Below are 14,501 nucleotides of genomic sequence, written 5' to 3'. Positions count from 1 at the left end.
TGGCTTCTCAGTGGATGACCCTTTTGAGTATCTCAACCCAAAAGAAGACTGTTTGGAGCGCGGCTGATGCCCGGCTCTTCCGTGAGGTGTGTGCCAGTGCGCAGGGCCGTGCCGCGTGTTGCGGTCCAAACCATCGCGCTGTACTTCTCTCCTAGGAGCTGTGTTAGCAAAGTATTAACGGAGCTAATCTTGCCAAGCCGTGTGCTTTTCTGTTGCACAAACTTACAGTCGGACAGTGTTATGCGAATCAAAGCGGTATTATTCGTGTTGCACCACCACTTAACTCCTGCTCCCTACCAGCCCATTGTTGATAGTACTTTGGCATCGCGTCAATCTGATTGCAATTAAGCTTTTTACAAAGCATCGTTCAAGGCTGTCTGTTCTGGTTTTGATTGTTCGTGCTCTGAAGGGTTCTCCACAATGGATGTTCCGGGGAATATGCTACCAACTATGTTGATAATGCCCTTGTCTGATAGTTTTGATAATTTTTTTATGACTCATGGAGGCTATTTTGGTACTAACTTGGTTGGTTTTCTGATTGAAAAGTGGTTTCCAAGGAAAAGAAAGTACATATTTAATGCCTTAGGGTTATTCATTTTTTTCTGAAGCTTTTTTCTACCAAAAAAAGACTTAAAGTTTCTTCTACCAGAGACTCCAGAAAAATGCCCGTGGTCCTAAAGAAAGCAGGATGTTACGTGTAGAAGAGCAGTAAAGAGGAAAGATTCTGATACAGAGATCAAGGCCTAAGTGCGTTGCCAATACACAGATGTAAAAATAAAATGGAGCCTGCATTTCACTTTGGAAATAGACTGTATTTCCAGCTGAAACTTGCTGCCTTGGTTCACTAGTGTCTGCAGTAAAGCTTGTGAGCAAATGGGGGAAGGCAGCAGCGTCCAGCCAGCGATTGTCTTACTGGGGGAAAGTCTGTACCTTGGGACCCCCCCTCCTCACGGGCAGGGGGCCGGTTTGTTAGGTTTAAACTTGTAAGACTTATTATCCTTTACATTCTTTTGTCTTCTGTCTCAGGACATTATTTTGGCATTTGCAGAGGGTGGGTGATGGTGGTGGTTTTTTTCTGCAAATGAGCTTAATGTGCAGGAATTAGGCTGGTCAAGTCTCTATTTTACATCAGCTTATAGAGAATACAGAAATTTTGTCTCTGCTGTGCTCTGCAATTCTGACATCCTCCCCTGCTTGCAGCCCACCTAACCCAGAAACGACAGGGAACAGGTATTTCTTTAACATTTGATTGTTTGACCTGGTGCAGGAATTGCCTATTCCAGGCTCTCTCCAGCATTTCTTGTTTCTCTCCACTTTGCCCTGGACCGTTACATTTCACTCCATAAGTCTATGAACTGCTCTTTGCATCTGTGCTAAAGCAACACAAAATGAACATCAGGTATGCAAATACAGGCATTGCCCAATTTCCTTTTATTTTAAACTACAGGCAACTTGCAGTAGTTTAGTCTGAGTTGAACATATCAAGGTTTCCCTGACATGAGAGAAGATCCCTTCTCCATCCTCACATACAGAGGGACAGGAGCCAGCTCCCATCTGAGAGCACGTGTATCTCCTTGGAAGCCTGCAATGAAACGTTTCCTTGCAGATGGCCCCAAAACGCCTCCGAAGTGCCCATCGGGAGCTCTCACAAACCCCTCCTGGTGCACCAGGACCCGACCTTCTTCCTACCGACTCTCCCTTTCTCCAGCACCACGATAGCCTCTAGCAGACACTTGGCATCCACCGCGAGTCCACCCTGAAGATACGAATTAATCCCAAAGCTTCTAGTTCAGAACCCAAAATTCATGCCCAGGCTAACGCTGAGGAAACATGGCTGACGGAAGGCGTACTGCACGTTGCGTGTCACCGGGTGTCCTCTAGAAAGTGAATTCAACCAGTTTTTCATGGAGTCACCTGGAAAGGAGTTATTAATGGGCCAAATGCTGCTCACACTCCTCAGAGAGAGCTTCTACCAGCAAGGAGGCAACTGCAAATATCTGATTACGTATCTCAGTGGTGTAATGGTCAAGGCTTAGCTTAACAGCCCGTCACTGGTACAGGACAAGCTGTGCAGCTTGCGAGGTTCAGAAATACAGATGAGGCCAAATGACAGAGTTTGGAACTCTCCGTCAGACGTGGGGAGCTCAGGGCGCGCATCTCGGCATGAGCCACCTTGGAAACGGTATCACCAGCACTATGATTTAAAATACAGAGGGGTGCTGTTAGCAGATAACAACAGATGGTTTCTGTTCGCTTCCTTGGAGCACCCAAGGAGAACTACAGAGAGGCTCCGGCTGCGACACCTGGGCACCGCTTGGCTGCTGCCAACAGGTTGTGGTACAGAGAACGCAGATGTCACCTCCTAGCCCCTGCCACGCTCCGGGGTCTGAGGGTACAGCGACAGCAGTGCCTCGGCATGCCTGTCGTGATGAATATTTCAATTTCTGGGACAGGCTGCCATGGGGCACTTCAGCACAAGGGGAGAATTTGCTCCAATACTAATGACTTTCTGAGATATATTTGCAGCTCTCAGCTGCTCATCACATGGAAAGACCTGGTGCCCAAGTCACACAGTGGCTGAGACCCAGTGGTCCTTTCAGAGGAGATGGGTGTTTCTGCAGTGCCATCAGGTTGAAAAAAAGAGCACCAAGACAAATACCGAAGATACATTGAATAAAAGCTGCGTTTTTAAAAATGTTTTTACTCCTGAAGGAGGAGGAGCTTGGAGAGGCAGTCTGCCATGGGAGGGGAAAGGCCACCCTGTCTAGGAGCTCCCTAGATAAGAACAGAAATCCTTGTATAACGTTTCCCTTTGTTATCAGGGGAAAGAAACACTTTTAAAAGCATTGCTTCTTCAGAGGAAAGCAACACCAACAGGGCCATGACTTTTTTTCTTTTCCCTTTTCTCTCTTGACTCATGATGGCCTTCTAAGCCAAGTCTTCAAACCACCCACCACCACTTTCCTTTGCCCATCCCTGCCGTGGGCTCTCCCAGGGCTCTCTGGATTTCATCAGCTCCTGGTGCGACTCTTCAAACCTAGGAGAGGTTTTTGCTCTCGTGCTCTCCTCCCTCCCTGGCCTGAGCCTACTCACCTGCCTGTGGCACCATGTCCTCACCCCCTGCCCGTTGCTTCCCATCACCGTGACCGTCTTGCACGCTCTTCCGTCTACTCTCGGGGCACCAAGTCCCTTGCTTCACTGAATGCGCACTGTGCGCAGGCTGCTGGTGCTTGGTATTTGTTACTGGGGCTAAGTGTTAGCTAATTTGTTCCCTCAGCAGAGCTGGTGCCGCGCTGGGTCTGGATCAGGACAGAGTTCACACCAGACTGCATCCCTCCTTCCATAAGATGCTCAGCATTTTGACTAAAGTTTTCTTGCCATTCAGTGCCATGGGATTTAGTTGCCAAAGTTCCAGAGCCCTTGCGAAACCAGCTGCTCCTCTGAGATTTAACCGTATTCAGACGATCCCTTCCCTTCTGGTTTTATGCATTATCTGGTACCACAGCAACAGGGGTTACACGTAAAACTTGGGAAGGCTGAAGAGTGTCTGGATTTGAATTTGCAGTTTTGTTTTTCCTCTATCCAAAAGCCATTCTTAATGTGGAATATCTCAGATTCAAAATTCAAATAGCATTCTCATCCAAATGACCCCCTGACAGTTTGCACTGATGCGGAGATCTTGTAAAACTCCCCGTGGCTGATCCCGTCCCGGTGGCCCACGGTGCCAGCTCAGCTCCCACAGAGCACGGTGCGCACCCGCCGCGCTGCCCTGGAGAACAGCTATCCGTGAAACGTGAGCCCCTCACTCATAAGTCATGGACTTCCTATTTTATCATCACTACGTGAACAGGGAAGGACAAATGTATTGCCTGCGACTTGGAGCAAAATACAGGCTTTACTCCTGGGTTCGTGTCTTCCCACTTTTACCATCCTTCTTCTCCTGTGGAAGAGCATTTACTTAAAGGAAGGATTTTACTTAACATTTAACGGCGAGCGTTATTGACTGAAGCGAATAGACCAAACCAAACAAACCCCTATAATTTTACATACTCTGATTAAAAAGTCTTTCCTGCTGGTTGCTAAGTCATCTCTTGTTTCTTGCAATGTAATTTTACTAATTAGTAATCATCATGGACTCCTCCAAGGCAAACTGGCTGTGAAACGGGGGAAGATGGGATGCTTTTTTGCTGCTGTCTGAGCTGCGCCAGCACCCGCCACCCTTGGGTGCTAGCTGTGGGCTTGAGGGTCCTTTCATCCACCCTGTCCCCATCGCCGCCTTTGTCAGAGCCACAGACGTGATGTTCAGCAAAACGCAAGGTGGGAAGATTTTCATCGATTTTAGCTAGGTAGTGACACAGCCGCAGCCGGCGGGTTTGCTAAGGCTTTGCTGGAGCTATTCTGTATGTGTTGGAAAAGGCTTTTATTAACCTCATACATCCAAAAAGCTTCCAAATGGCCCAGTTCCAGACCTCTTCACCCCTGGGCCTGCCTCTGCGCTGCCTGTCCCGGGGAGGGCTGGGAACGTCAGGGAGCAGAGCTGTCAGTGGGCTACGAGAGGCCGCGGTACCCGGTTTGGCTGCAGCCCGAGTTCAGAGCAGGACGGCATGTCAAGGCCACCACCGCGGGCTGTCCCTGCTCCCTTGGCAGCGGTTCCTCTCCTCTCCTCTCCTGCAAATCGCCCTTTTTGAGCTCTGGCCTGTCAGCGCAGCTCTGCCTGTTCGGGGATTTGGCTGTGCAGCTCTGCCCGCACGTCGCCCTACCCATTTCATCGCAGACGATGTTCTTGTGGCAGATAAAAGGCGTGACGTTCCTCCCTTTTCTGTAGGCTTGGTGTGTGCGATTTCCCTGCTTGCAGTGAAGTTGCTTTCGCTGTGCAGCCGTGAGCTGGGCTGCAAGGAGCAGAGCTGCAAGGCAGACGCCAGCGCTGGGGAGAGGCAGCAATTCTTCAGGACCTGCAGGTGCAGTTTCCTCACAGGACTGGAAAACAGTTAAGTTTTCAACCAAGCCAGCATCTTCAGCTCCATGCCTGGAGGGACTGGGCTCCAGGAGCACCATGGTGTGATTCAGGACAGGAAGCAGAAACCAGCACGCCCAAAGGGAAGCGCAGCAGGAATTCAGGGAGACAGAAAGCAATTAAAAAGCCTGGAATTTGTCCACGTCCTCGAGGTTGTCACCCCATCTCCTCCAAAACTTTAAGGACCACACGTGGCCTGGGTCTCCGCGTCATGTCTCCTCTGCGAGGCAGTGTGCAGGGCAGTGGGACCGGAGCGGTGTGAAGAGTTTCCTCGGTACGGGTTTCAGACCAAGCTCCAGCCGTTGCAGTGCCGTTTTCTGCAGCGGCACGGGGAGGTTTTGCTTTGGGAGCTCTCGCTGCTGGAGCTTGCGATAGATATTCTCATGTGAGTTTGAAGCGACTTCTTGGACCATTACTAGTGGATGCTATATTTATCCTAATGCTGACACATCTTTAAATAGCACGGTTACATTACAAGGTCCCTGTTTAAAGAGTTTACCACTGTCACGGTCGCTGAGTGTGGTTCATTCAAAGCAGTTTGAAAAGGAGCAGAGCCTCCCTAAGCGCCGCTTTGATCCTACTAACATTTATCTGACCAGAAATAGTTGCCAGAGACTCTCCCTTCTGCGTCCAGTCATCGTTACACCTCTTCTGTAAACGTTTTCCCCCTCTTTTTGTTTTCTTTAGCTTTCCCAAACCGCCTCTCCTACCATCTTTCAAATCCTGCTGAACTGCTTCCAAATCCCTCATCACCCCCCTTTCTTACACAGCCTTTCGCTACACGCTGGCCTCGACTGCCAAGCACGTGGTCCTCCGCTTCACCTTGGAGTAAATGACTTATTTCTAAATGTCCCTTGAGAAGAATGATTTCACCTCTTTGGCTGGGGTACCCTGCTCGGGTATTGGTGGGACATCTGTTTGCAATGTGAGTGATAGAAAACTGTAGCCTTTTTTTTTTTTTTTTTTTTTTAAACTTCTCCTTCTTGTTGGCTCTTCACACTTAAACTTGGCTTCTGCTAATTTATAACGATGATGGATGCATCTTTAATCACAGGAGTGCTTTGCACGTGCCTCTGGCAGCTGCCGGCTCTGATACCGTGCCCACGCTTGGGGAGCTGCTGCCAAGGCAGAGCAGCGGCTGCTGGCCCGGCTGGTGCTGAGCACAGGGTTCAACGCACTGCTCATGTCTCCAATCTCTTTCTTTTTCATGTGCTTTTATTTATTTTTTGACGGCATTATCTTTTAATGAGGACAGTGTCACCAAATGACAGTTCAGTCTAAGCCAGCAGCAGCAAAAAAATACCATCCGTGGGAAATGAACCAGAATTGAGGCCTTTTTGGGTGGTAAGTGGTGGCTGCAGCAGCTTTACAACCATTTTCAATAATGGTCCTTTATCTGGAGAAAGGAGGGAGGCAAAATCTTAATAAAGCCATCTGATGGAAGGAGAAAACTTGCCCAGTGCACGGGCTCAGCTTCACTCCCAATGCAGTTGGTTTGGGTTGCATGAGGGTCACACCAGAGCAAGCTGACTTTAAAGTCCTATATTTCTTATCCTTGCACCCCGTTATAGGCAACAGAGCTTTCCATTTGTTAAAATGGTGCTGTAGCCATCTCGTTGTGAAGAAGGGGGAGTGCGCAGCCAGCCCTGCGGCCACAGCTCGCTTCCTAAGGAGAGAAGGGGAGAGGAGCCGCTGAAATTCTTCATTTTTTGAGATACTGCTGAGATCACGGGAAGCACCGTAACTTCTTGTCGCTGGAGAAGCTCACAGTTAGATACCCTGTTCTTCACCCCACGTTGCCGTGGGTGTATCTGTGGTCAAGTGGACGTGTTCTCTCCATCCTCAGCGAGGGTCTGTAACCCACCTTCCCTTCCAAGCTGCTGCTGCTCAGTCTTTGCTCTCCTCTCTCTCGCTTGGCCCTTTTCAGTTTAGTTTTGCTACGAGCGCGAGTTATGACCACAGCTCTGTCTTTGCGCAGTGTTGGAGTTAAACTTTCCCCTTGTTTTAGAAGAACACATGGTTTTGCTTAGCACTAGCTAAGGAATTACAAGCCGTATGTCTTGAATATGTATCTGCCAAGGTAAGTAATCTCTGCTGTGAACTTGAACAATCAAAGCTCGTGGTTATTTGTTTTCCTATGTATAGATTTACCAGCTGCTGGTCTCTAACATTTATTGATGTTTTCTTTTTTCTAATCAAGACGTCATTGCCGTGTTTAACTAGGCGGTCTGTCGTCTGACGTGCGGTGGGTAGCTGGGCATACTGCGAGGCTTTTCCACCGCCCGGGGCAGCACAGCCCTCCTGCACGCCTGCAGCAGGCTGGGGCGGGATCTGGCAAGGAATCTCCATTTACCGTTTCTACCAAATCTGCTGCGGGGGGGGGAACAGGTACAAGCAGTGTTTTACACATCCAGACAGCTCCCCGTAGTCAGCCCCCCAGAAAGAAATCTTAATACAGGATGGAGCCATCACGACCAGATCTTGGATCTTCTTGTTTACGGGTGGGCATTTGTGTTCACAAGACTCGTAGTAGCTCTCAAAGGCTTCCTTGCTTGCTCTGCGTCGCTTAGCCCTGCCAGTGGATTGTATAGCTTTATCTACAGCAATGTCTGGGGGTTAGACACGCTGGGTGAGGGCAACTAGAAACTACTTGTGCTGCTCATGATTCAAATCAACAGTTCTCTACGCACCTTACACTGATTTTAAGTGTTTTGAGCCGTGACTATCAGATTTACAAAGCCCATGCAGAAGGAGTTTCAGTTATGGAATGAGGTCCTCAGTAAAGGATGAGGAAGGGTTTACTGTAAAAAATGATTGTGTTTTGCAGAACTGCCTTGGCAGCATTGGCACAGACAAGGCTTTGAGACCATTTTGTTGGCTCGTACAAGTTGCTTCTACAAATAAGAACAATTTCCCACGCTGTCATTTCGAATTTGCTTCCCACCTAGTGTCTTAACCTCAGGCAGGTGTGGAGAGAGCAGTCGGATCAATTTGGACTGCAAATGGAGCATTCCAAAGTTAAGAAACACCACTATTTCAGTTATCTGCACTTTTTTTGACCCAGTAAGTATGTTGTTTTCTCCACAAAGTGCCACTCCATTTTGGTGCACAGGCTGGTAAACAGCAGGTTTCAGAACTTGAAAAATTGGCTAAGTCTTTACAAAGAAAGAGTTTATCTAGCTCAGAGCGTTTTTTTTCCTTGCCAGATTTCAAAGGCTTCCTCAAACACTGGCAGCAACAGAGATTCTTGGGACAGTTTCTGAGAAAATTTTAAAATGCAGTTTGGGAGCTGTTATCACTTGCCTTTATAGTACAGAGAAAAAGAGATTTGAAATGTGGGTACTCTCTGATAATCTACTGCCTTAAACGACTATTTGGTTTAGTCCTGGAGCTATTTGACATGGCATAAAGCACTTCCAAGATCCCTCTCGCCCCAGGGAAACATTGGGCACAGCCCGAGGCTCTGCCTGCCCTGCAGCCTGGCCGGACCCAGCATCTCGCCTGGAAAACCTCACCCTGTGCTCCTGGCAGGGCTTGCACGAGTCTTTTTTTGGTCCAGAGAGCCACGGGCAAAAAAAGCAACTGGCACAGAGCCTGGCATAGCTGCGTGTGCGAAAGCAGGGCCAGAACCCAGCAAAAGCGACTTCAGGGGGAAAAACGGTCGCTGGTCTGCTGGGATGGAGCTGGCTGTGCTTCTAATTCAGAGAGGCACAAAGTAATGCCACTTTTCCTGGCTGCAGGCAGAACTGTCCTCAGTCTGGCAGAAGCACAGAGTACGATGCCTGTGTCCCACTTCTCTAAAGGGAGGTTTGAAATTGGGAAGGGAGAAAGAAGGCGAGTTTCTGGTCCCTTCTGCCCCAGGGAGGGGCTGGTGCTCCCAGGAAACAAGCAGAAGGGAATGCTACGCTAACCTGCTACACAAACCAGGGCAAACGAGATAAAAAAACCTGTTAAGTGCCACAAAACCAGCCCTGGAATATAGATACAGCAAAATCTCTGCTCACCAAAGCTCCCGATGCCGCGACCGGGGAGCAGGCAGGACTCTGGCTTTCATCCGTCTGTCCCGCAGCTTTCCATCAGTCAGCACAGCACTCGCCGTTCGGTTGTGTTTACTTGGGTGGGTTTTTCTTAATCTACCTGGCAGAATTTCCTGAGCTGCATCGATTCTGAGCATGCTCTGAGCTCTTGACCAAGAACACTACATTGAGCGTTGAGGTTGCTCCGGCTCTCAGCCGAGCAGGTCTCTAAACGCGCAGGGCACGGCGATGGCGGCGGCGGCTCCTCTGCCCAGGCACACCGCTTAAACCCGACGTTTAAAAATAGGCTGAGAGATGAAAGGAGCCCACAGCATGTTCACCAAACACAAACCCTTTAATGAAGGCGAGGGACTGGGGCTGGACCAACAACTTTGTGAGCAGAGGGAGATCTAGTAGCCAGTGTCACTATGAATAGACCGCTTGTAAAAAGGCTTACATGCGATTTGCACGAGTGGGGAGACTGCACAAGGAAAAACAACGTTCAATGAAATCTTTTAAAAAGCTCTGCTTTTTCAGTCCACATTTAACATTTAAACTGCTACGAATTTGATACCTCCAGATTCAAACTCGTTCCATTACAGAAGCACACAGAAGAGGGGAGAGAAAAACTTGTTTGGCTTGATTTTCAGGTAAACTTAGACTTCTTCGTGAGCTTTTCCCTGGTGCTCTATATTAATGCAAACCAGATAATTTAACACATTCTTACAGCCTCGCAACAGTATCAGTGTTTTGGGTAACAGCAGTTCTGTGGATAACTTGGAGAATAAACCCCATTTCCTATGTATTGACAACGTAGCCACCTCTGTCATAAAGAAACCCGCGTTCGTGATTCAGAACGGGATATTCTGCGGGGCAGAAGGTTCATAGAAGAGCTGCGGGGAGTTCCCACCCACCGAGTTTCGGGCTGTCTTAACCACCCACCGCCAGCCCCCTCCCATAGCTGAGCAAGGCGAGAGGAATAGAATAGAATAGAATAGAATAGAATAGAATATTTCATTTGGAAGGGACCTAACACAATCGTCTAGTCCAACCGCCCGAGAGGAGCCGCAGCTCCCTGTGTTTAGCTCTGCTAGAACAGTGCGAAGCATCGCTTCGTTGTCTCGGGGGAATTCCCTGAGGAGGCTTTAATGACCATGGCTAAAAAAAACCCCAAAACACCAAACCATAAAAGCCATTATTTTTCTCCCTTTCAGTATCAGAGAAACTCATCCGAGAAGTGCCTTTCCCTTGTTGCTTTTGCTGATTAACTCCTCAGCACTGGAGGCAGCAAATATCATCTCCCACAGAGGACTGCTGCAGACATTCCTGTTCTCTTCTTCAAATCTGCTTATTCCCCCAAATGAAGGATCCAGCCGGGATGAGGTTAAGTTTTTAGGATGCTATTCTTGCTGCTTTCTCTGTGACAGTAAAGTCTGTGTTCCACCTGCCTCTAATGAGATAAAATGAGTAACCTGGTATTTTGTGTTCCTCTGCCTGATTGCCTCCCTCTTACGAATAAGGCAGAAGGAGCAGCGTCAGGGTCCGTTCAGTTGTGTGGGTTTGGGGTTTGAGTGGTTGATTACCTGCAATCGGTACTTAGGATGGTCAGCAGGAGATTGTGAGTGCTGCGGAGACCTGATTTTCAGAAAGCGGGTGCTCAGCACCTGAAGGTCAGCTCTCTTGTCAGAGTGGTGCCCCGAAATGTGATGAACCTTTTAAACATCTCCACGAGCGTTTGTGGGATGTCTTCCTAGTGGTTTGGTGTGCATTTGCATGTTTGCATGTGCAAACGTGGCCTTGCATTAGAAGGAAATACTCCAGATATACCTGCTTTTACTGCTGGGGGGGTGGGCTGGATCTATCAGCGTGTGCCTATATTACAAGGTAGCGCTGTGCAGAGATTTGGGCTACTGCTGAAGAGGCAGCTCATTCTGTGCTAATTAACTCGGCTGAGAAACGAAGCCTGCCAGCCGGGGAGGACCGGCCTGCTGACAGCCCTGCACTGTTCCTGGGACTGAGGGACTTTGTTCAGCTCAGGTGTCCCTGCACGGAGCCCAGCGGGGAGCTGCAGGCACCATCCAAATTTGCACGGAAACCCAGGTCATGTAGTGCAGATCAGTTCAATCCCGCAGACCCACAGACGCCCGGACTCCCAGAGTTTGCTGGATGTTACCACGAAGAGCATTACCTATTTCTGGTTTGCTTCTCGTTGCTTTTACAGCAGCGGTGCTGAGGGCAGGGAGCAAAAACCGTGTGGTCAGATAAGGCAGCCGCTCCGAACGCAGAGGAGAGAGAATAGTTTTACCTGTACTGCCCATCCTCAACCACGGTCTGAGATACCAGCGTTTGTCAACCAGCCACAGCCCACAGGTGCATTTGTAAAAATAAGGCCTCTGTGATAAATCAAGCCTCACTTACCAGCTAGATGGTGAACGTGCCCGGCTGTCTCAGCTCTGCAACGAGCAGCGTAGAGCCTGCGAATGAATAGCTATTGGGCGTGCAGCCATCCCGCAGGGTAGCTGAGAGGGGCAGTGGATGTGATGCCAACTGCATTGCATCCGGTAGACTGTTGTTGCCTGAGAAAAAGTCAGATTTGGGCCCACGATGTCGTGTTGACGCTCAGATAAAATTCCACGTTGCTGGGGCCAGGGGAAGGAAAGGGAGATGCCACCCACTCTTTCTTGGAAGTGTGGAAATTTCAGCTACTACGAAAGGCAGATGAAATGAATGTGTAATCCTCTCTGCAGAGCTGGCTGTGGAGTTTTACCCTTTTATTTTAGTCCGTAGACAAGGTCAAGCAGGAGTTTGCATAAGAAGGGCTGAAGCCAGATGTAACCTCAGCACCGAGGGAGCATCCCTAAGCCTGACACTGCAGGGACCGGGAATCGCCCTGGCCTGAGATGGGCTCGGGCAGGTGCAGGTCTGCAAATACATGGGGAAATTGGGAACGACCGAGCCAGCAGGTGATGGGATGGGACAGCCCTGCTCTGCCCCACTCCAAGGAAAATCCAAGCCCATGGACAAGGGGCTTAAATCAGGAGCTCTGATAATTCATTTCCTATTTTTTTTATTTTTTAAATTAGCTTTGTGATTTAAGATTGCTAATGCAAAACAAAACTGACAAATTTTGGAGAGAGAAGGAGGGCAGTATTTGGTTTCTGGCACTAAGGCTTCCTGAACAGGCGGCCAAAATGCCCAGGCAGTTTGCAAAACAAGAGCAGCCGAGAGCCGAGCGCTGCCGGGAGGGAAGCGGGCCGTGCTGCAGAGCTGCGAGCGGCCATTTGGTGCTCAGCTATGAGCCTCTTTCAGCAGAGATCTTATTTCTAGCTACTGTTCACTTGACACAGGCAGAGCGGGGCTGATTTGTCAGAAGCTGAGAGAATGAGGAGTCTTTTCCTAATAGCAGTTTCGTGCTTCCATTCCAGCTCTCAGTGGCGCAGACCTTTGAAACCAGCTGATTAAAAGTACAGCTTGCTTAAGCAGATGCGCATAGCCTGCGTTCAGAGCTGCGCCTGTTTACATCCACGGCGAAGCTGGCCCTAGAGATTTGCAGCAGCGTGCACGTGAGCAGGATGCGGCCCTTGCTCCTTTACCCCAAGCCGAGGAGCTCTTGCCGCTCTGTCGGCAGCTGCCTCCTCGGCCGCGTTTTTATGAAGTGCTGTTTCAGCTGCGGTTGGGGCTCACCTGCGCTTTATAAATACCCGTTCTCTGTCAGCGCAGGGCTCGGGCTCTGAGTCAGCAAAACATTTCAGCACATGTTCAATCATACCCCAGCCCATTACAGAAGTTAAGCATCTGCTTAGTTTTAGGCTTGCACTTATATGTTTGGGGAGGAGGGGGCTGAAGTGGTATTGCCAAGCGATGGCCAGGACTGGGTACCGGTACTGGTGGCTCTTGCTGCCTACCTGGAGCTCCAGGTGAGCCCTGCCCAAGCTGCCTTCTGCTCTAACGCTTTTAAAGAATGAAAAATAGCCCAAAACTGTAAATATGGGAATAAACATTCCCACAAGTCATCTGCTGTTAATTTACAGTTGAATCAATTCATTTTAATCCAAAAACAGCAGAGCAGTTTTCAGTCTCTGAAGACCATTGAATGTTATACTTGATATCATAAGCAAAAGGATCGCAGGGCATGTCTTTCCCCCAACTGTTTTATTTCACCAAGAGCATTTAGTGCTTTGCCAGATTCCGTCTCTGAGGGTCACTGCAAATGTGTTCTCCTTCTGCTTTTCATATAATACTGAAAAGTGAGCTGTGGTTGTGTAACTCATTAACTATTCTTGCAATTTTAGCTTGGAGGCTTCTCTTCTTTAATGCACACATATAGCTTGCTCTCAAAGACTTATCTCCCCCTACAAAAAATAAGTATACGAGCACCCCGTGCAGTGCTGCCACAGCAGATTGTTACCTGAAATAATGTTAATTATTTCTTTTGGAAGCCAGAGCAAACAAACCAGCCAGATTCTTTGATGTCTTGATTTGGAGAAGCTGCTCGTGGCAAGCTGTCAGCCTCCCAGCTGTCGCCATGGTCAGCTTTCAATATGAAACCTTTTTTCCCAGATCGCCTCCCGATAAGTTGCTTCCTATCTGCAATATCTGGTACTCCGGGTGATCACTGGCTCATTTCTCTGCCTGTCAGTAATGGGAACCGGTTGCCTAACAGGAGAGGAGAAGGTACAGATAAAGCGAACGAGCTTACCCAAATCGCCCTTGCACTGGAAGTTATTCAGTCATCAGACAGTGATTCCTCCCCCTCGGTGCTCCTCCAACCCAGCGTAACAGACGGCCCCGGGCAGCGTGTCCCTTTGTCTGATTTTATCATCTCTTTGATGAACATTTTTGCTCACGGGCTATAGGACATGTCCAGAACAGCGGTCAGGGCTGTGCAGCAAGAGGTGTAGCCGTACGTGGGGCGAAATCCCGACGCATCTCCCTGCCGAGCTGGCAGGGACGGAGGCTGTGCAGGCGCTGCGGTCACAGCCCGCTCAGCTGCTCCGGCGTGCGCTGCTCGTGCCCCGCACCTCGACAAGCGCTCCCAAAGCACGGAGCTGCTCCAACCCCCTGGAAAAAACATCTCAGGCATTGCTCAACTCTGCTCGGACAAGTCAGACTGCACAAGTCATGCTTCGCGTTAAAATTATATCTGAAAAGAGCAAATGGATGCTGCCTGATTTATGTCTTCATTTACCGTTTTTTTTGCCTAATGTCGAGGAAAGACCTCGGTAGGAAACGGTAATGTTATGCATCTGGCTATGAGCACTGCTGGGTCCAGTGTCTTTTGCCGTGTTTAATTCCTTGCAGATGCTCAGGGTTAGTTAATTATCTCCTTAAAAGAGGAATTTCTATTTTTACAAGATGACTAGAAGGCTGATGGAAATATGCAAGAGAGCAGAAACCTAAATATTTAGGCAGACCCATAAAACGCTTCCCATAGCCGCCGGAGCAGCTGCAGCTAACGCCGAGCGCTCTCT

General features: G+C 49.1%; 1 protein-coding gene across 4 annotated transcripts in view; it reads right to left on the bottom strand.

The window, feature by feature from the left end:
- Nucleotides 1-14,030, bottom strand: part of LPAR4 (lysophosphatidic acid receptor 4) — a 33,441-nt gene extending 19,411 nt beyond the window's left edge. Inside the window, exons 1-2 of one of the 4 annotated variants that reach the window (XM_054839382.1) lie at nucleotides 13,730-14,030; nucleotides 11,449-11,606 (exon numbers count right to left, since the gene is read on the bottom strand). The gene's annotated coding sequence lies outside the window, so the exon portion shown is untranslated. Of the gene's footprint in view, nucleotides 1-9,018; nucleotides 9,245-11,448; nucleotides 11,607-13,729 lie in introns of those variants that run through there. The other 3 variants (XR_008578970.1, XM_054839384.1, XM_054839385.1) reach the window with 3 other exon arrangements.
- Between the last annotated feature and the right edge of the window lie 471 nt (nucleotides 14,031-14,501).

Source organism: Grus americana, chromosome 12 (genome assembly GCF_028858705.1).
Source record: "Grus americana isolate bGruAme1 chromosome 12, bGruAme1.mat, whole genome shotgun sequence".
Lineage (NCBI taxonomy): Eukaryota > Metazoa > Chordata > Aves > Gruiformes > Gruidae > Grus > Grus americana.
Note: the sequence above shows the minus strand (reverse complement) of the source record. Positions and strands in the feature narration are given on the sequence as shown.